The following is a 22,370-nucleotide window of genomic DNA, read 5'->3' as shown; positions in this document are numbered from 1 at the left end:
AAAGATGTTTGCCGATGTCTGCGAGGGTTCAAGCTTTCTGGGGTCCTCTGTTCCTGGGCTTGCTTCTCTATCTTCTGTGTGCTTACTTCCTGGGGCTCCAGCTTAAGGCTTCAGCATCAAACTTCAACATCAAAAACCCCTCTACCCTGTCCCTTGCCATGTCTTTTATCTCAAGGCCCTAATGATGTGGCCCAATCAAAGCCCTAATCATAACTTAATCATGCCCAGGTACGGACCAGATTATAAACATAATCCAATATCTATTTTTGGAATTCATAACCATATCAAACTGCTACACGGAATTTCCCAGCTAATGTGGCCATGTAACCAATTCTGGCTAATGAGAACTATGTAAAATTCTGCTGAGTTGGATGTAGAATGAAAGCAAGGGCTCTGAGAGCTTTTGTTCTCTCCTTTTTTCTTCCTTGATCACAAGTATGCTGGATTGTGTGGTGGCAGCCATCTTGTTACCATGAGGGAAAGTCAAAAGAATCATAGAGTCATGTCTCCTAACATAGATGAGCTGCTGAACCAAAACCAGCAGCTGCCTAACTCTGTTCTTACTATATTGGAAATATAAACTCCTATTGGTTTATAGCCACTGTAGTCAAATTTTCCATTTCTTGCACTGAATACATTTCTAACTGGTACAGAGGTGGATAAAGGAAATTGCTCCCCAAATGACTTGATTTCACTCATGTTTGAGAATTAGAGACAAATTCAGAAGACAATTTAATCAGATCCCTGGAACCAACAGGCTTAGCTCCAGTCCTGGTGGAGACTAGAAAAGAACTGCCAAATCTCATTACCGAAGGCACAGAACAACTCCCCAGTGAAGCATCAAAGTTAATGGTGTGTCTTAATCTCATCCACCAGCACAGCCAAGACAGCAAAATGAAGCCAATGATGGATGCCACCACATCAGTGGTTAGCTTGCTATGGTGTAGTTCTTTAATCACCAACAACTTCAGGATCCCACTAGAGAAATGGGCAATCAAACAGGAGACAGGAGAGCTGAGAAAGGGCACGCTGCCTCCAGCTTGCAGGGAAAGGAGCAGCCATTCATAGGCAAGAAAAATCAACCAAGAGCAGGAGACTGTTGTCCTTATTTTATATATGAGAAAACACACAGGATGAGAGTTCTAAAGATGTTGTTTGTGCTTAAATTAATTGATTCACTCATTAAACACTTATTAAGCACCTACTTTATACCAGGACCTATGCTTCATTAAACACTTATTAAATACCTACTTTATACCAGGACCTATGCTGGGTGCCAGTAAGATGCTGAGTCTAGTGAGGACTATAAACCATGGACACAAATAACTGCAACATAAGTCAAAGGCAATCTGATAGTCTTGACAGAGGAACAAAATGAGCAGGAGTCTTGGGGAGAATGGTAACTAACTTTGCACTTCCAGAGGATGGGAGGGCATGATTCAATTTAATTTGGCAATTACTTTGGAGGTACATATGAAGTGAACATACAAAACTAAAAGGAAAAAGAGGGAAAGGTACTGATTTACCCACAAGGGCAGGTCCACAACCTAACAGGTCCACCAAAACAAGAACATGGGCCTATTTGGTATATGGGTGGGGAGGTTATTGCTATTTTTTCAGTAGAGGACTGAGACCCATCCAGGATAAATAAGTGTTGCCCAAGGTTTCACAGAAGGGCTAAGTCAGTGTTTGACCCCAGGTAGGTCTGAATTCAAATCTAGGTTCAATTCCCAACACTACATCAACTCCTTCTACCAGTCAGGACATGTTTAGGAAACCTGACTGAAACTGGCTTAAGCAGGAAAGGGAATTTACAGGGCCATATAACCAGAGTCACCAGACCTCTCAGGTGTTCTTGTCTGGAATTTAACTTCTGCAACATGGAACTGGGGGTGGGAGTGGGGTGGGGGATGTAGTAGACTGCCTCTCCCAGGGGTGTCTGTGGCTCTAAGCTGGGATCTGTGGGAAGAAGGAGCCCTGTGTTCTTGGCTGTACACTCCTGAGGCAGAGCTTCAACAGACTGAGCTGGGAAGGCTGGGGGAGGGCACGATGGCTCAAATGCCACAAACTCTCACTGTCCTTGCCTTCCCATGAAATGTTCCTTCATTTTCTGTACATCCATAAGAGGATTTACGGAGTCTGTAAGTGGTTGGCTTATGAAAAAAAAACTGTTACTAGTTACGGTTGTTTCACTGGTAAGAGGGTCTACCATGCAAGATGGAACTTGGCTCTTTGAATTAGCCAATCCTGGAGATGGCCTGCTTACGACTTCTCCTCCTCTTCTACTTCTCCAATCCTCCCTCTCCCTATCCCTCTCCTTCTCCTCCTTTTTGAGAAGCTCTAAAAAAAGATTTCTGACTTTTTTGTTTACTCCCCCTTCCCGCCCCCTTACCAACTTCTTTGACTTCTTTTTATGTGAGGTTAAAAAAATTCTTATTGTTGTATGTATCTATTACTTGTAACCAACATCATTCTGAATTTGAAGCCTAAACCAAGGCTAGCAGAGATTTTTTTCCACATAGAAAGGTGACAACAGGTAAGACCTAGCTTAGAAGACAGTAAGTCGCAATGTCTATAACACTTCAGTGCTATTTCTTTTCCTGTTTCCTGGCAAATCTCTTCTACTAGTGTGAACTTTTAAAGTCAGGATCCATATCTAATTTATTTTTGTGTTTTCACTATCCATCCCAGAGCCTGATGCTTAGTATAGGCATAGGGAAGTAACAGATGAGTAGAATGGCTGTTGTCCAGCAGCTTAAATACTTCAGGACTATACTTCTTTTAGCCTGTCTTTACAAACTTCCCAGACTCATTTTGGAACTTTGCACCCAAAACTCACCTGTCCAGCTATTCCTACTTATATCAGCTGCTGAAATATCTAATAATGTAGGGGTTGGATAGGGTTTGAATCTTTTTCCTACCACTTTGCTTAATAACTAATAACCTTGGGCACTGTACTTCAGTTTTTCATCTGTTCAATATATTAACTCTACCAATACATTAAATCATGATCATCATAATAATAGCTCACATGATTAAATGCATACTATGAGTCTGATACTGTTTTAAGCTCTATACATGAATTAACCACTTTAATCCTCACAATAGTCCTATGAGGTAAGTACTACCATTACTCCCATCTTGCTGAGGTACACAGAGGTTAAGCAACTTCCCTGAGGACACTTAGCTGATAAATAGTAGAGCCAAGTTTGAATCCAGGCACTCCAGCTCCAGAATTCTTACCCACCACAATAATACACACACACAGACACACACACACATAGCCTTTTGAACTCTGTATATGCATTCCAATATGGCTTTACAGACAGACATTTTAAAAACAAAAATCTGATAATATCACCCATCCATACAGTTTAAAATGCATTGATTGTTCTACTCTGCTTTTAAGATCAAGGCCAATTCTCCTGCTTTCAGTTGCAGGCAGTCTTGGCTCCATCCATGTGGATCTAAACCCCCTCTTGATATAGATGTGGAGTGGACACAACCATTCCAAGGTCCACAGGATGGAGGAATAGAGTATGGGTTAGAGTGGATTTACTGATATTCTATTCATGAACTATTGTGATTAGTAATAGAAGGAAATGTGGCATTGGTGTGGAGAAAGTGGCCATGGTGGCTGCTGGGCGTAGGGAGTGGGAGGAAGAGATGGGATGTGGGGGTGTTTTCGGGACTTGGAGTTGTCCTGGGTGGTGCTGCAGGGATAGTTACCGGACATTGTATGTCCTCTCATGGCCCACTGGGTGGAATGTGGGAGAGTGGGCTAAGATGTGGACCATTGACCATGAGGTACAGCAGTGCTCAGAGATGTATTCACCAAATGCAATGAATGTCTCATGATGATGGAGGAGATTGTTGTTATGGGGGGAGGAGTGGGGTGAGAGAGGTATATGGAGACATCATATTTTTTTAATGTAATATTAAAAAAATAAATAAAGACAAAAAAAAAAAAAGATCAAGGCCAAATCTCCTATTATAACCTAGAAGTCTACCTCCTGACCCATTGCCACAGGCTCTCTCAGATCACCTTCCCTTTCATTTTCTCCTGCTCTAAGTTCTCTTGCCTCCTTGTATTCCCTCATCATCACTAGGCATCTCTGGCCTCTCATAGAACCTTTACACTTGCTGTTCCTTCTTTCTAAAAGGTTCTTCCTGCCGTCTTTCCTCCTCTTCACCTTTTAACTTCTGCTCATTCTTCACTTCCTTCCCATTAACCCAGATGATCCCTCCATTAGAGGGATTTGGGGCACCAGGTAACTTTCCTTGTTGCACATTTATATTTAGTTTGTGTGCTTATTTGGTAGTATTTGGACTTTAAGCTCCAGGATAGATAGGGCACATTGCCTGTTTTTGATAATTATTATATCCCTAGAGCCTAGTAATGCTTGCTACCTGATAGGGATCTACTTAATATATGTTTTGGAATGAATGAATGAATGAATGAATGAATGAGTGAGTGATAAATGCATCTGACCTAGACTGCAGGCCCAGGCATCATCCTTGGACCAAGGGCAAGAATCCCAAAGCTATATCTAGACCTGCCCAATGCAGCTGGTTACTTCAGCCAAATATGTCATGAAACCCTCTTTCATTGATTCATTCAGTAAAGATTTATTTAGTCCCTACCATGTGCCTAGCATTGTTGTGCAGCTGGGGATTCAGTGGTGAATAAAGCAAAGTCTTCTTCATGGAACTTACATTCTGGTTGGGCGGGAGGATATAATAAATAGAAAAATGTGCTGAATAATGTCAGAGGGAAGGAAATTAAAACTGGGTAGGAGTCAAAGGGGTGGAGGTAGGCAGCCACTCTAGCTGGAGTGCCCAGGGGTCCTTCTCTGATGGGGTGGCATTTGAGCAGAGACCTGGATAAAGTGATAGAACAAGCCCCTGAAAGGCTTGAGGATGAGCGTTCTAAGGCAGAGGGAAGTGCAGTCAGCAGGGAGTGGCTTCAGCACCTCTGAGGAAGGACTCTGTGGCTGGAGTAGAATACAGGGGGGTGAGATAGATGGGGAGGGCTGAGGAGGGCCATGAGGTTGACAGCTGCAAGCTTTTGTCCCTACACTTAAATTGGTTTGCCGTCCTCCTTTGAGGTCCTGCCAGAAGCCTGTGCTTTGAGACAATGGGGCCGGAAATGTATCTGTTCAAGAGCCCACTTGTGCCCACTCGCCCACATGCTCAGGCTGGGTCAAGCAGGCCCATGCCAGTATGCTTACTTAGGAGGCATCTCTCCAGAAGTGCTTCTGGCTTTGGAATCATTGTTTTCAAAGCAGAAGCAATTTTTGAAATCCAGCCTTTCTCCTCCTCCACTTCCCTATGCCAACCCATTGGTTATGTGCAGGGGAGGAATTGGAGGAGTAGACCAGGACATGAGCATTCTCCTGAAACCTCGAGGCCAAGAGGACACAGCAGAGACTGCACTGGGGGTTACAGGTATCTACACACACACACACACCCGCTTTGGGGTGACCTAGCTCAGTGGGTCTCAAGCCTGAGCCAGCATTAGCATCTTGTTGAAAACACAGATTGCTGGGCTCCACCCCCACAGTGTCTGATTCAGCAGGTCTGGGGTAGGCCTGGGGCTCTGCATTTCTTACAAGTTACCAGGTGGTGCCAGTGCCATGCTTCGAGAAGCAATGTTGTGGTGCAAATGTCTATCCCAGGCAGGGTCTTCCTGGACCTTTCACTGGAGCCAGTTTCTTTTCCTGGGCATACCTCAGCACACTGGGCCAGTTTTCAGGAGCTTTTTCCTTTCTCCCTTGGATTAAAGCAAATAATTAGATGAGAATACAGGAGTCAAATGCTTGGTTCAGGACCTGGCTCAGTGAGCATTAATTCTCTTTCCCCTTGTTTCATGGGCTGAAAGCAATGGTGTGGGCTCCAACTAGCCACTTTTCTCCAGACCTCAGAGTTTTCATGGGAAAAACAAGGTGGCTGGCCCCACTTTTCTCCAAGGCCCTTCTTTCAGAGAATCTGTGAACTCACAGAGACCATGTGTGGTTGTCACTTTTGCTAGTGTGTGGCCTCACACAGACCTGGCTCCAGGCCATCCAGGCGCTAGCCCTTCTCTCCAGCCTTTCCTGCAGTCACCGCTTCTGCCTACTCTCACATGCATTTGCACACTCTGTGGAACACTCCATGGAACCTGCCCACTGGTCTATTATGGCCATCTGGAATGCCCCTCCCATCTCCTCCACAGAGGCCCCTGCTCTTGGGAGTCCTGGCTCATGTGTCTTCCTGAAGCTCTCACTGACCACCTCCTCCCCTCCCAGCCAGCTTCCCAGGTAACACCTTTCACTCCCTCCTGGGCTCCTTCAGTGTGTTCTGAGAGGCTGCCTGGTGAGACAGTTCAGAGGCCTGGTTCCAGAGATGCAGAACCAGACTTGGCCTGTAAAAAGCTCTGTGTCATTGGACAAGTTATGCATTCACTCTAGGCCTCACTTTCCTCATTTCTAATGTGTAGATAAAGATAGCATCCACCTTGTGGATTTGCTGGGAAGATTCCACGAGTTAATCTGCCCTGAAAACAGTACCTGGTATGGAGGATTGAATCCATCTCAGCCTTTTCATTGTGGGGCTATTCTGCTCAGGTGGGTGAAGCCACTCACATTATTGGGCTATTGATACAAATGAGAATTTCTCCTCTCCACCCTAGCCCTCCTGTGCCACAATATGAGGGTGTTGATGAGGGTGCAGAAACTCCATTTTTGACCAGTGCCCCTGGAAGATTAAAAAAAAAATTTTTTTTAGAGCAGTTGTAGGTTTACAGAAAAATCATGCAAAAAGTACAGTTCTCATATATGCACCCTCCTCCCTCCCCACCTCTGTCCAGCTTTCCCTATTTTAACATTTTGCATTAGTGTGGTACATTTATTACAATTGATGGACCAATATTATTATAAGTATATGTTTAACTGAAGTTCACAGTTTACCTTCAGGATCACTATTTGTGTTGTACAGTTCTCTGCTGTTTACTTTTTTAGAAATTACTATTGTGGTAACATCTATACAATGTAAAATTTCTCATTTTAACCACTTTCGGTGGTTAATTAGTTTCACAATTTGTGCTACCATCACCACCATCTATTACCAACACTTTTCCATTATCTGGGTGATTTTTATGCATAGTAAAGCTTGAGCACAAATGCTTTGGAGTCCTAAGGCTGTTACAGTGCAACCTCAAGCAAGGGAGGTTTAAGTGCTGCACTGATAAAAGGGGGAGACAGGGAAGTGGACTTGGCCCAGTGGTTAGGGCATCCATCTACCACATGGGAGATCCGCGGTTCAAACCCCGGGCCTCCTTGACCCACGTGCAGCTGGCCCACGGGCAGTGCTGTTGCGCGCAAGGAGTGCCCTGCCACACAGGGGTGTCCCCCGTGTAGGGGAGCCCCACGCACAAGGAGTGCGCCCCGTAAGGAGAGCCGCCCAGCGCAAAAGAGAGTGCAGCCTGCCCAGGAATGGCACCGCACACACGGAGAGCTGACACAACAACATGATGCAACAAAAAGAAACATAGATTCCCATGCTACTGACAACAACAGAAGTGGAAAAAGAAGAACACACAGCAAATAGACACAGAGATCAGACAACTGGGGCGGGGGTGGGGGGGTGGGGGGGAAGAGGAGAGAAATTTAAAAGAATAAATAAATAAAATAAAAAAATAAAAATAAATTTAAAAAGAGGGGGGAGACAAAGCCCTCAGCCTGGGGCCTGGCACCCTGAACGCACAGCAGCAGTGGCTATGCCATTTCAATGACTACTCTGTGTCCCCGTGGAAGGCCAAGCCCTTGACCCAGCCAGTTCCAGACCAGTACTTCTTCCTTGCAATCAGACCCAGGCTAAGATTCACCCAGACTCCAGTGGGTTGCCTCCTTGATGGGCTCCCATCTGCGGCCTGCAGCTCTGTACTCTCTCCTTCCTTCAGCCCAGGTCATGAGTACCCTGTGCTTGAGGCCCCATGTGAAGAGCTTGGATGGGGGCAAAAAAGGGGAGCTAGACAGAGCTGGTCTAGTGGAAGAGACAGATTCACACAGATACTCTCCCTTTTTAGGTGCCTTCTGAAGAAAAAGCATGCTTTCTTCCTCTTTGAACACAGTGCTGGGTATAAAAGAAGTGGTGTGAAGGAATGCATGACATCTTGGAGGATGACCAGTGGATGAGGAGGTGAAAGTGCTGCCGAGGGGTTTACATTGATGATGCTCCACCCAGAAACTTCTCGGGGACCAGTGATGAGGAAAATATCCCTCCTCCTGCTTTCACAGACCTACTGGCCATTTAACTGTCCAGCAAGCTTAAAGGCCTTTAAAAGATGGAAACCAAAATCTACCTTTGGTAAGCTCTCTTGTTTCTATGTTTTTTGGAAATGTTTTCTTCTTTACCTTCTGAATTGATGTTCCATTGGACAAATTCCAGCCTAGTCTGAGGTTCCTCTAAAAAGAGGGATCTCTTCCACATTTCAGCAAGATAATATTCCCTTAATATCAACTTACCTTTGAATCATGCCTTATGGATTATAAACCACTGGCATGACCAGTCCCCTCTGCACAAGTGTGAAATACTTTCCTACTCAGCACCCAGCCCAGCGCTCTGCTGGTGATGATGCCGGATGGACTGTGGGGAGATGGGAGCCTATACAATGACTGTCATCCCAGTTTTACGGTTGGAAACTGAGGACAGAGAGATAAAGTGGCCTGTCCAAGGTTGCCCAGCCAAGGTTGTCCAAGGTTGACCCACCATGGAGAAAGGCCTGGGGCAGGGGCCTGGAACAGGGATTTGCAGGAGAATAGGATGGTTTTAGTCAGAGGACTTGCTTTGAACTCAGACACTGGCCCCTGGCTAAACCATTGACCTGTGGGCCTCTCATTGCCCATCTGTGGGCAATGGATTATAGCTACAAAGCAGAGCCATTTGGATGAGAGGAAACCATGTGGATAAAGCCCTTGGCCTGCAATAGGAGCTAGCAAGTGTTAGTACCTTCCCAACAGCCCAAGGACGCCCTCCATGCCTCTCCAACCTCACACAGGCTTTGGTAGTGCAATGAACACACTCTTCACACTGTGTTGAAGAGAGTGACAGGAATCAAAGAGCATAACACAGCTTCTTTGTTCTCCAGATTTTGCAAGAAAGAGACATCTTAATTTCTCAGTTGCAGTCTCCCTGGCACACCCTGGCTGATTTCCTGCAGAATGAATGACAAAGCTGATTGCTACTTGACTGAGAGAAGGCAGAAATGGGAAAATGGGGCATAAATTTTGTTAAGGAGGAGTAGCTTTTTGAATATGAGCGCTGGGATGACTTAGCATCAAGTAGCTTTAGGCTAGGGGGCCTATTGGGAGTCTGCTTCTTGGAGCTTCTGTCATTTTGCTCACTTAAAGTCTGCATTTCAGTCCACTCTCCTATTGATCTGCTTCAGTCTGACATTCCTAATCCCAGGAGCTCTAATTGACTCAGATGGACAGCTGCAAGGTAGACACTCTTTATAGTTTGGGGACTGTTGATAGAGATACTGGATGTGAACTAGGGATAGCATAGAAAGAACACAGTTTTAGAGGCAGACAGGTATGGGTCATTCTCTGCATGACCTTGGATAATAATGGGCCACTCCAAGCCTCAGTTCTCCTGCCAGTAAATTGGGGATTATGGTTGTCACTTCCTAAGGCCATTGTAGGGATAAAAGAGATCAGGTGTATGCAGTATCTGGTTTTGGAGACAGAAATTTTTGACATTAAGCCTTTGCATTCCCACAAACATTTTTATTACGCCAGAGAAAATACCTGAGCATTCGAAATGCCAGGTAATGTCAGTAGCTCTGGGAGCAATGCAACACTGGTGACATCTGCTGTCAAATTTCAGAGATTCACCACTTCCTCCAGGTCATTACAAATCTAGCTCTTGTTCCTGCAGTCTGCAGCCTAAATTGAGAAAATAAATTATGAACATGATGTCTGGAAAACGACTTTGTATTTAGGCACTTGGAGTGTGGGTTCCATTCTCTGGCTTTAAGTGTTGGTGTCTCCATCAGTGATAACATATAAACATGCAGAGGCAATAGCTGATCGACTGTTTCATTCCTTTTAAGAAACGATGAGACAAACAGCTTTTCTAACTCAGTGTGGCACAGCATTTAATTTGATGATGTTGTTTAGAGACTCTATGTACTGTTTTGTGAGCCAAAACATATCAATAATTTATGAGAAGGAGACCAAATGACAAACTACCAATTCCCAGGAAAGAGGGAGACTATGGTGGTGGCTGATCACAAGCAGACTCTATTCCCAGTGGTGGGGAGTGAGGAAGCCCTCTATGATTAGAAAAGCACAAAGAGAAAAGCCTTTCGGGCTCTGGCACTGAACATGGACTCAGAAACCCTGCTTCTGCTGCCGCATCATCACCTGACCTTGGGCAGATCTCCTCAGCCCTTAAATGGGGAGCAGTGCTTCCTTTGTGCCCTCTCCCTGGGTTTTGGTGAGGATCTGCTGCTGGAGGGCCTACCCAGTGATGGACAGCAGAAGAGGCATTTTTTCAAAAGCAGTTCTATTGAGATATATTTACATACCATATAATCTGCCCAAAGTGTACAATCAGTGGCTTTTAGTATAATAATAGTGTGGTTCATTCATCACTATAAAAAATTTTAGAACAGTTTCATTACTCCAAAAAGGAAAATTCCACATCTCTTAGCAGTCACCCCTCAATTCCTCTATCCTACTCCAGCCCTACATAACCAGTATTCTAATTCCATCTTTATAAATTGATTTATATTTACATTTTATATAAATGGAATCATACAATATACTTTGTGTCTGGTTTCTTTTATTTAACATAATGTTTTTGTTTTGTATTGCCTGATATTAACATTTTGTAACATTAATATACATAACATTTCCAGAACAGGCATTTTATAACTGGTTTCATTTTATCTTCACAAACCCCAGGGAAGTCTGTGACTTGCCCAAGATCAAGAGCTAAGGAAACACGAAGCCAGGACTAGAACACTAGTCTGCATGCTGTCACTGTGAACTGCAAAGCAACAATACAATTATGATAAATACTGTGATTATCAGGGGCCACCGTGAGGATGGAGTGAAAAAGAGAAAAATATTTGTTAATTCCCTCATTAATAAATATTTGTTGTATAGTATGAGCCAGGTACCATTCTTGGCATCAGGATTATGGTAGCATATGAGCATAGTGGAGGAGACATACTGTAAGCAAGTAAATAAAACAGTTTTAGAGTGGGTGGTTGCTATAAAGAAGGTAAAACATGAATTTTCTTTTTTTTTTTTCTTTCTTATTTTAAAACATGAATTTTCAATGGTGGGGAGTGGCGGGAAGCAAATTTCAAATGAGGCCAGGGAAGATCTGAGAAATGAACTTCTGAGTAAAGACTTAGGGGGTGAACAAAGAAGGTCTTGCTGGAGAGGTCAAGGCATAGCTAGAGCAAAACCACCAAGAAGGGACCAAGCTTGGCTTGTTGAGGATCAAGAGGGGGCCTGTGTGGTTGGAGTGAACGGTCATGGGAGACAAGGGTAGAGGACGTGGCAGGGGTCGGGTGAGGCCTTGTAGGGCAGGGTGAGGAGACTAGATTTTTTTTAAGGGAGGTGAGGAGTGAGATAAGAGGGTTGACTCTTTAATTCATGTGTGTTTTAAAATTTGATTTATTGCTAAACAGGTAATAGAATCATACAAATCAAAATTCAGAAGTACAAAAGGTAGTCTCTGCATTCTATCCTCCATCTATCCAGCTCCTCTACCTGGAAGCAGTCTAGGTACCGGTTTGTTTTGTTTTCTTGAGATGTTGCATGCATATACCATCATACATACAAACGCTCTCGCGCGCGCGCGCGCACACACACACACACTTCCTCCTCCTTTTTTTTTCTAAATGGTGGCACGATATTCACACTGATCTATGCCTTGCGTTTTCTCTACCTTTCCTGGAGATCACTTCTATCAGTACTGGGAGAACATCTCATCATTATCTTTTTTGTATGTCTGTGTAGTATTGTGTGGCATGGGTGTACTGCTGTTTATTTAATCAGTCCTCTACTGATAGTCATTTAGGTTATTTTACTTGAGGGTTTTAAGGGGAAGTAACATTCTGACTTACATTTTATAAAGTTCTCTGGCAACTGGAGGAGAGCAAGAGTGACAGTAGAAGTCAGTTAGGCAGCTACTATCCTTGTCCAGGAGAGAAGGCAGTGGTTTGAGGCAGGTGGTGGCAGTGAGGGCTAGGAAATGAGTGGATGTAGGATGTTTAGAAGGTAGATCCAACATTTCTAGCTTTACATTTTGTCAATTCTGAGGAAATCAGAACCGAGTGAAATTCTAAAGCAATTAGCACCATACTTCCCATTTGCTCCCTTGCTGTTTTAATGCCACTTCTGGATTAGTGCTTTCATCTGGCTCTGCTTGGCACATGCACAATAAATGTCATGATAAAGGTCAGCTGGTATTATTTTGGTTCCTTCACCAACCCTAGCTTAGATGGCTTCCATAAATATTGCTTGACTGACTCATTAACTTTTTCTAATTCATTGTCATTTACAAGAAAAGTGCCATGATTTCATTTTGGTAAATGAAATAATTTCCCCCAAATGTATACAATCACTTTGGTGGATATGTAATCATCCTTTCACCATTTGGTGACGGTGTGTAGGATTTAGCTTAGGTTTCTCTGCTGGATATACACCTCCAGCAAAAGTAACTAAAAGGCTAAAAAATATATTTCAATGTTATTTTTATTGTTTTAGTTATTAAATTGTTTTATTAAATTCAAATTTTTAAAAACAGATTCTCTTTGATGTGGAAGAACTAACACACTAAGTAACTTTACATACCTTGATTTCAAAGACTACGGCATATCACACTGTTGTGTAGTCTCATGGGATACAATTTCCTTTAAGAACACCACTACAGCTACTTCAACTCCTTAATCAATAGCCAGAGATGTCCAGGAGAGTCAGTGTCAGCAGGAAGCCATTTAGAGAGCATCAAAATCCATCTTCCGTCTTTGTCAGAAGAGAAAATAAATACCAGCAGTGTTGGTTTCTCCTTTTCAGAAGAGTTATGTTCCCTGAATCATGCATGTTGCATTTTATACCTAAAATTGTATTCTGATTGCATAAGCATTCTGTTCTAATGAATCACCATTTGCTCAGTTTGTACTCTACCTAGATAGTTATATAAAAATTAGTGTTCTTTAAAGTAGGGTAGATGGGATGTACCAGATGATTCATTGGGTGGTAGAAGAGAATATTAGGATTTGTACTTATGGTTATGCTTATTTAAAAATAAGACAGACATTAAGCTTCACTAATATTTACTATGTGACTTGACCTGAAGTCACCCTTGGTCTGTCTGTCCATCATGTTTCATGAACAGTAAGTGGAGTGCTCACTCTTACTCATTTATTGACCTTCAGCGTATTGCAGTTTCCTGCAGAGGCCACCATCAATAGGGTTAATCTGATGGAACTGAGACATTTAAATGGTAGATATTTTTACATTACTTTAGAAGTTGACTGGATATGCTTCCATATTTTTCCCTAAGCATCTACCAACAAATGGATATATTAAAAAATAAAAATAGGTTCATCACCTACATACACTATTTTTTCATATGACCATATGTTTTTCACATCTTTTCACGCCAATATATAGAGCTGTGCCTCATTTTTCCTACCTTATTCTTTGTAATACCCAAATAGAATAGTCTTAAGAGTAATTTGTTTCTGAAAAATTTACTGGGTGAATTTTCACAAGTGGAAAAACTATTATTTAAACTGATGGTTCACAGTTACTGCAAGAGTTAATAAACAAAACATACCTATGATTTTCAAAGTTATGAAACAATTTTAAATGAAAAAATAAACTGAGAGACAAAGGAATATGAAGGAAACAATGTAAGAGATTTGCCTGGGATGTCACTGTATAAACTAGAAACTTAACTATTAATACAACCTGCACCAACTATATCTCTGTGGAGATGACTGTGCAATGGCTGCTCCTGAGGCTCAAAATTGGTTGTCAATGCAGTGGAATTCCTTGGAAACAAAAAAGAGGGTATTTAGTGCAACTCTTCATGAAATCAAAATCTTGAACTTGTATGGGCATATGTGGGGTAACTCTCTTTTCCATAATATGGACATATCACAATTTGCTTCTCAACGACCCTATTATTTGGGCATTTGGGTTTTTCTATTTTTCACTAGCTATTTCCTCACCTTGTGTCCCCGTCTCCTTCCCGCCCAGTATTGGCAGCCGGCGCTGTCCCTCCTTCTCCCCTTCTCCGTCTTCCGCCTAGCCGTTATCTAGACAGCCCACACTTTCCCCTTCCCCTCCCTTGCTCCTAACCTCTTAGCCAGCTTACTGTCCAGTAACCGCCTACATAAGCAACAGCACCCGCCGGCACCAATCAAGTCCCTTTACATATCCCTAGACCCTATAAAACCATGTCCCTTTCAACAATAAAGTAGACTTGTGCCTAGACCTTGTCTCTGTGGTGTTCTTGCTTGCACCGCACGTCCCCCGTGCCTGAGCGGAGAGAGCGAGGGCCCAATGGCTTCGTGCCGAACCCCCTCCTCTCCTTCGACCGCGAGGCAGCCCCCGTCCGGAGAGCCCGCCCGGCCAACCGCGCCGACCCTCCCGGAGGCCCGCCGCTGCCCGCAATTGGCGCCCAATGTGGGGGCCCGCTTCTGACGCCCCCCCCCCACGTTCTGCTCAAGGTAGGGACTCTTCGGCGTCCAATACCCGACATGGGTGCTTCGCTTTCCTCCCGGCACGTCCCGCAGGTTCGGGCCCTGGCCGCCCTCTTGGAGACTAACCAAGTCAAAGTCTCCGTCAGACAGCTCCAGCTCTACTGGGACTTGCTCCTCCCGTTCAATCCCTGGCTCACTACCTGCCCACTCTGGAGCCCCCAGACTTACGCTAAACTAATTGACCGGGTCACCTCCGCCATGGAACATGAGGGGAGAACGTTTCCTCCCGGTCTTCTACCTGCCCTTGTGGCCATTCGCGCCTGCTTGCAGGGCGTGCCCACTCCCGCGGCTGAGACTTACCCTTGCGACTTCCGCGGAAGCGGTGCCTGTGCCGAACACAATTCCCATGCGGACAGTGACACAGAGTCGCTCTCAGCCCAGTTGGAGGCCGCGCTCGAGCTCGACCCCCCACGTGCGGTGGATTCTGACTCTGATCAAGATGGCGAACTTCCGCCTTCTTCTTCGCGGAAGAAGGGGAAGTCGGCTCAAAATGGCGCGAAGTCCGCCCGAGATGACGCACTTCCTCCTTCTTCTTCGAAAAAGGGGAAGAAGCCCAACTCCCCGCCCCTTCCTGCTTCTTCACGGAAGGAGCCTCCGTCTCTATACCCTCCCCTTCCTGTCTCGGCGCCATCTTACCACTACCCGCCTAACCCGGAAACGGAAGTGCCATGTCCGCCATCTTCCGACGATGACCTAGATAACGAGGGTGACCGGCCGCCATCTTATGCGCCGCCACAGCCCCTCCCCCACCGGGACTATCCTTCCCCGCGCGCTGATGAGTCCTTCCTGAAGCCTCCCACTGCCCCGCTCGCTGATCTTTACCCACTAAACCCCAACTGCTCTGCGGCTAATCCCCAAGTGTGGGTCCCATTCTCCCCCAAAGATATGCAGGCCCTCCGTGCCGCCATCCGAGAAGACTGGCTCGCCAGCCCCCACGTGCAGGACCTGCTCGAGCGCATGTCCGTTGCTCGCTGCCTCCCATACGATTGGATCTCTCTCGCTAGGGGCACCCTCCCGCTGGGGCAGTTCGTTGACTGGCGTGCACACTTCGCCACCGAAAACGAAAGGCAAATTGACGAAAACGCCCGCGACGGCACCCCCTACCCTCCCAACGCGTTCCTTGGACTGGGGCGTTACGCCGCGCCCCTGAGATATGCAGGCCTCCCACAAGGCTTCTTTCTCCAACTGAGGGAGTGCACCCTTCGGGCTTTCCGTAATTGCGCGGCCTCCGCCCCGGAGCCGCTTACCCGGCTCTTTCAAAAGCCGGAGGAGCCCTTCACCGATTTCATGGCGCGCATCCAGGCCGCTGCCGAGCGCAAGGTAGTCGGCACGCAGGCCCAAACATCCTTCATCAAGGACCTCCTGCAGAAAGGCGCGAACCCAACATGCAAGGCAATCATCAGACCGCTGAGGGACAAACCCCTCTACGATTGGGTCCTAGCCTGCTCCGGCGTCAACGTCCAGGCCTCCGCCATGGCCCAAGCCATCCTTGCCGCTGTCTCAGCCTCCAACGAGTGTTTTTGCTGCGGCGAGGTTGGTCACTACGCCCGCGAGTGCCCCAACAAGTCGCGACCTCATCCAGGCCCGCCTGAGACGAGCCATCCACCTCGGCCGCCTTCTACCCCGTGCCCGCGATGTAGAAAGGGGTACCATTGGGCCCGCGACTGCCGCGTCCCCAACGTCACTCGCAAGCCTTTAAACGGCCGTGGGGGCAAGCCTCAGCCCCGCGACAAAGAGGCCACAGCGACTCAGCCTCCCCGCCCCTGAAGGTGCTCTGGTCCGTTCCCATTGCACCCTCCACCAAACCTCTTCTCTCCATTCAAGTTTCGGGCCGCTGGCTCATCGGGTTGCTGGATACGGGTGCAGAAATCTCCTGCATCCCGCTCGAACAGGCCGGCCACCTTCCCCTCACCGATGGGCCCCTAGTAGTCGGAGCCACCGGTCAAGCACCCTCCCAGCAGGTCGCCCAAGACATCGCCTGGAGAGACGCAGAGGGTCGCCAAGAAACCTTCCGCCCCCTCGTCCTGAAGGAAATATCACAAGTGCTTTGGGGCCGTGACATCCTGCATCAATCGGGGGCCGTTCTCACCGCATCGCCGCCACAGCTGCCCCCCCAATAGCTTCGGCCATTGTTCGCGTTCAACCTCCGGCACCTGTTCCTCTGCAGTGGGATACAGAGGAACCCATCTGGGTGGAACAATGGCCTTTCTCAATCCCTAAGTTGGACATTCTCAAGGGACTGGTAAGCGAACAGCTGCGAGCTGGGCACATCGAGCCCTCCACCAGCCCCTACAATACACCAATATTCTTCATTCAAAAGAAAAGTGGCAAGCCTCGCCTGCTACAGGATTTGCGAGAGATCAACAAGCACATCAAACCAATGGGGTCGCCACAGCCTGGCCTGCCCCATCCCACAGCCGTCCCTCGGCATTGGTTCGTCGCTGTCCTGGACATCAAAGACTGTTTCTTCTCTATACTGCTCCACCCGGCCGATCGGCCGAAGTTTGCCTTTACGGTCCCTCAAACCAACCATCGGGAACCAGCTCAGCGATATCAGTGGTGTGTGTTACCTCAAGGCATGCGGAACAGCCCCGCCATCTGTCAGTTATACGTTCGGGAAGCCGTCCAGCCGCTCACGCAATACGCCAACATCATCCACTATATGGACGATCTGCTTGTCGCGCATCCCTCCGAATCGGGATTGCGCACCGTGCTCGACCGCCTACTGAGCCACCTGGAAGACTTGAACCTCAAGGTCAATCCACAAAAACTGACCACCCACCCACCGTATCAATTCTTGGGGTTCTCCATCACCTCCACCGTGGCACCACAAGCGCCCAGCATCAGGATCCCCGATGTGCTCACGCTCCACGAGCTACAGCAACTTTGCGGTCAAGTCAACTGGCTGCACCCAGCGCTTCCTATCACCACCCAGCAGCTCCAGCCTCTGTTCCAGCTCCTGTGCTCTGGTGGTCCGCTCTCATCAGTCCCCAACAAAAGAATCCACCTCACTGAAGAGGCGAAGGGAGCTTTACTACAGCTCAACCAGGCCCTCGAGCGCTGCCAACTTCAGCGCTACGACCCCGATAAGACATTGCTGGGACTGGTTCTCCCCACACGGGGCACGCCCACTGGCCTGCTCTGGCAGGATGGGCCCCTTCTCTGGGTACATATGGCAAAGAGCAAGCTCAGAAAGATCTGCCCGCAAACCACCCTCTTCGTCCAGCTCGCTACCGCCCTGGTCGATCAGGCCACCCACCACTATGGCTACCCGCCGGACACTCTCGTGTGGCCACTAACTGTGCAACAAACTACCACCTTGCTGCGGGAGTCTTCAGATATGCAGGCGCTCATGGAACTCTACCAAGGGGACTTCGATAACCACTTTCCACAGCATCGGTTACTGCAGGGCCTTCCCCTGCTAGAAATCGCCGCCCCCGGCCATTTCCCTTTTCCGTCCAGCAAGCCTCTTCCAGACACACCATCATCTTCACAGACGCCTCCAAGACTAAGTTTGCTGCCGTTGTCTTCGCACCTGGTGAGCACCAGCCACGTTCACATGTGCGCCTCCATCAATCCTCTGTGCTAGTGGCCGAACTGCGTGCTGTCATCTTAGCACTCCAAACCCATCCCCACTGTCCACTGAACATCTTTACAGACAGCCTCTACTGCCTACAAGTCTGCCAAGTCATCGCCCTTTCTGCGTTTTTTCCGCCCGACAACTCAGCGAGTGAAAGCATCAATGTCGCTCTCCTGGACCTTCAAGAGCTCATAAAGAACCGCCGACAGCCTTGGTTCATCGCTCACATCCGCAGCCATTCCGGCCTTCCCGGGCCCCTGGCCCACGGCAACCACCTTGCTGATCAGGCCGTTCACCTGCTTCCAGCCGAGACCACCGTCGCAGTCGGAGACCTCATCAATCAGGCCAAGCTGCTGCATGCCAAATTTCACTTTTCAGCAGCTGGCTTCCACAAACTCTTTCCAGACCTCCCAATCCATACCTGCAAACACCTTGTGCGGTCATGCCGAACGTGTGCTCCATTGCTGCCCTTGGGGCCGCTCCAACCGCAGGGAGTTAACCCTCGTGGGCTCCGCCCCAGTTCCAGATGGCAACTAGACGTCACTCACGTCCCCCAGTTTAGCCGATGGAAATACCTCCACGTAGCCATCGACACCTTCTCTCATCTCTGCTACGCAACCGCGCTCACCGGAGAAACGGCCAAGCACGCCATCCAAGCGCTCAGAGAATCTATTCTTTTCATGGGCGTTCCATGGGACATCAAGACAGACAACGGACCTGCCTACCGGAGCGCCTCCTTTGCCGAATTCCTCAAGCTCTACGACATCACCCATCACTTCGGCATTCCCTACAATCCGCAGGGACAAGGCCTAGTAGAGCGTGCTCACAGTCTCTCAAAACCCTCATTCTCAAGACATCTGCCGACCAGCCACGTCGCACCCCTCGCGACGTCGTCACAGAGGCCCTGATCCGACACAACCTGATGACCTTCAATGCCCAAGGCTTTTCACCGGTCCACATGCACTGGGGGCCTACCTTCCGGCCCACCCCTGCACCACTTGTCCTCTGGCGTGACCCGCAGACCACCCAATGGCATGGACCTGCCCCTCTCTTAGCCCAAGGACGGGGATTCGCCTGCGTTTTCCCTGAATCAGAGCCGCAGCCCATCTGGGTCCCAGGGTCTCATCAAGCCCCACACCGCCGAGGCTTCCGCTAACACTGACACCAATGATCCTCCTAATGAGTTGCCTACCTAACTTGCCTCCTTCCCATCGCTGTTTCCTTTGTAGTTTTCTCTCTCTCTTTTGTCTCCACAGATGATTCGCCGCCACACGGGTAGTTCCGTTATTCCCATTGCTCTCATCGTCATGCTTCCCTTCATCTCCCCGGCCGTTGTCAACTCGGCCCATCAACGCTCCAATTGGACCCTCCAGCACTGGCAAGAGGAAGCCTTCCTCATCATCAGAAAACTATTGCCCACGCCTGAATCCCCACCCCTCGCCGTTGGCCCCAATAAAGTCCTCAATCCCCCCACCTCCCCCCCCTCTTCCAGCGGCACCCCCCCCCTCGTCCATCGCTCCCCAGCCATGGCCCCCCCTACCAAGTATTCCAGTCCCCTTATCACGTTAATCTATGCATCCTACCTATCTCTAAATACTTCTCACCCCAACCTCACCAAGAACTGTTGGCTCTGCCTCTCCCCCTCCCTTCCTATCTATGAGCCTGTCGCCGTTAACTTCACGTTCAACGAATCCACTTCAGTATACCCAGCCGAGTGCAACTGGAACACTTCCTCCGTCCCCCTAACCTTTCAATCTGTTTCCTCCACAGGACGCTGTGTTCATTCTCGTCAAGGTTCCACCCCTCCCTTAGTGCTTGCTCTAACTACTCCTCTCCCAGCCCTTCCGCCAAGTTCTTAATCCCCCTTAACACCTCCCAATGGCTTTGCACCTCCACCGGGCTAACCCCCTGCCTCAATGTCGCCACCCTCAACGCTACCCATGAGACTTGCCTGCTCATCCTTCTCGCTCCTCGAGTTGTTTACCATTCTGACCACAAATTTTTCCGCTGCGTGCTGAGCAGACAAACCTCCCTCCACTTACAAAGGAGAGAGCCTGTCACCACAGTCCTAACAGTTGCTACCCTTCTAGGTCTTGCAGGGGCAGGCACAGGGATCACCGCCCTCGCCACACAGTCCTCTGCCCTCTCCTCTCTCAGACAGGCCGTCGACGAAGATATCACCTACCTTCAAAATGCTGTAAAACATCTAAAAAATTCTCTCAATTCTCTCTCTGAGGTAGTCCTCCAGAACCGCCGCGGCCTCGACCTCCTCCTCCTTAAGGAAGGGAGTCTCTGTGCCGCCCTTGGAGAGGAGTGCTGCGTATACACCAACTCCACCGGCTTAGTCGAGGACAACCTGAGAAAGGTCCAGGAGGGATTAGATAAGCGCCGCAAAGAGCGAGAAAGTGCGAACTATTTTTCCAGTGTTCTCCATACCCTCCTCCCATACCTCCTTCCATTTTTAGGCCCACTTATCATCATCATCTTAGCCCTCACTGTAGGACCCTGGGCCGTCAAAAAAATAGTCCGCCTTGCCAAAGACCAAGCCAACGCGGTATTCAGCTCCTTTGTGCAGGTTCATTATCAACGCCTCGCCACTAAAGAGCCACCACCAAGCCATCCACCGCGCTCCTCCCGCCCCCGCCGCAAACACCGAACCGCACGCCTGTAACCTCCTGTCTCCCTTTCCTCACTCATCTCCCTCCTTCTCCCCAATCGGGCGAGGGGTTCAGGAACATCACGACCCCGTTTTGCTGGCAGAGCTCGGCGCGTGCCAGGCGCCGGCGTGCGCCGACCCCAGCAGCAGGCACATGCGTCCTGGCCAGACGCTGTGTCCTCTGCAGCTGAGAGCAGCTGGGAGGGCCCTCTGCTTCTCGCCGCCAGCCGGTCCTCGTGGTCTCCCTCCTCCCCTCGTCTTACCCCAGTACCCTGTCCCATACTGCCCCTGCTGCCACCAGTTCACCTCCCCCAAAGCACATACTTTTAAACAAAAGGGAGCAATTGTCCCCGTCTCCTTCCCGCCCAGTATTGGCAGCCGGCGCTGCCCCTCCTTCTCCCCTTCTCCGTCTTCCGCCTAGCCGTTAACTAGACAGCCCACACTTTCCCCTTCCCCTCCCTTGCTCCTAACCTCTTAGCCAGCTTACTGTCCAGTAACCGCCTACGCAAGCAACAGCACCCGCCGGCACCAATCAAGTCCCTTTACGTATCCCTAGACCCTATAAAACCATGTCCCCTTCAACTATAAAGTAGACTTGTGCCTAGACCTTGTCTTTGTGGTGTTCTTGCTTGCACTGCGCGTCCCCCGTGCCTGAGCGGAGAGAGCGAGGGCCCAATGGCTTCGTGCCGAACCCCCTCCTCTCCTTCAACCGCGAGGCAGCCCCCGTCCAGAGAGCCCGCCCGGCCAACCGCGCCGACCCTCCCGGAGGCCCGCCGCTGCCCGCAACCTTGCATACTGCTCAATCCACACCCATCTCATTTCCACCGTCAACACTCTATTGAAGACTCCTTCCTCTGAATTCCAACACTATCTTTGCTCCCTTGGACAATTGCAGTAGTCTCCTTCTAACAGGTTTCCTGGCACTTATAATCCCCCCTCCAATCTATTCTCCATGCAGACCCTGTACAGTTTCTTTCTTTCTCTCTCTCTCTCTCTTTCTTTCTTTCTCTCCTTCCTTCCTTTTCTTCTTTCTTCCTTCTTTCTCTCCTTCCTTCCTTCCTTCCTTCCTCTTTCTTCCTTCTTTCTCTCCTCCTTTCTCTCCTTCCTTCTCTTCTTCCTTCTCTCCTTCCTTCCTCCCTCCCTCCCTCCCTTCCTTCTTTACTTTCTGTCAGGGAAAAGTTTTAAATTGAGAATTCAATCCATTTGTATTTCAAAAGGTGCAACACTTTTCTTCATTTATCAGTACAATAAGTTAGAAATTAACTTTAAAAAATCAGCAAATGGCAAACATTTCCTTGAAAGTCATAGTCACATACACAGTGCATCCTAGAAAAGAGGAGGGGCAAGACAGTTTCCACCCA

At 48.2% G+C, this 22,370-nt stretch overlaps 1 protein-coding gene across 1 annotated transcript in view; it reads left to right on the top strand.

The window, feature by feature from the left end:
- STK35 (serine/threonine kinase 35) overlaps positions 1-8,143 on the top strand; it is a 93,159-nt gene extending 85,016 nt beyond the window's left edge. Inside the window, exon 4 of the mRNA XM_071211607.1 lies at positions 8,066-8,143. The gene's annotated coding sequence lies outside the window, so the exon portion shown is untranslated. The remainder of the gene's footprint in view (positions 1-8,065) is intronic.
- The last annotated feature ends 14,227 nt before the right edge of the window (positions 8,144-22,370 follow it).

The sequence above is a fragment of the Dasypus novemcinctus genome, chromosome 24 (assembly GCF_030445035.2).
Source record: "Dasypus novemcinctus isolate mDasNov1 chromosome 24, mDasNov1.1.hap2, whole genome shotgun sequence".
Lineage (NCBI taxonomy): Eukaryota > Metazoa > Chordata > Mammalia > Cingulata > Dasypodidae > Dasypus > Dasypus novemcinctus.
Note: the sequence above shows the minus strand (reverse complement) of the source record. Positions and strands in the feature narration are given on the sequence as shown.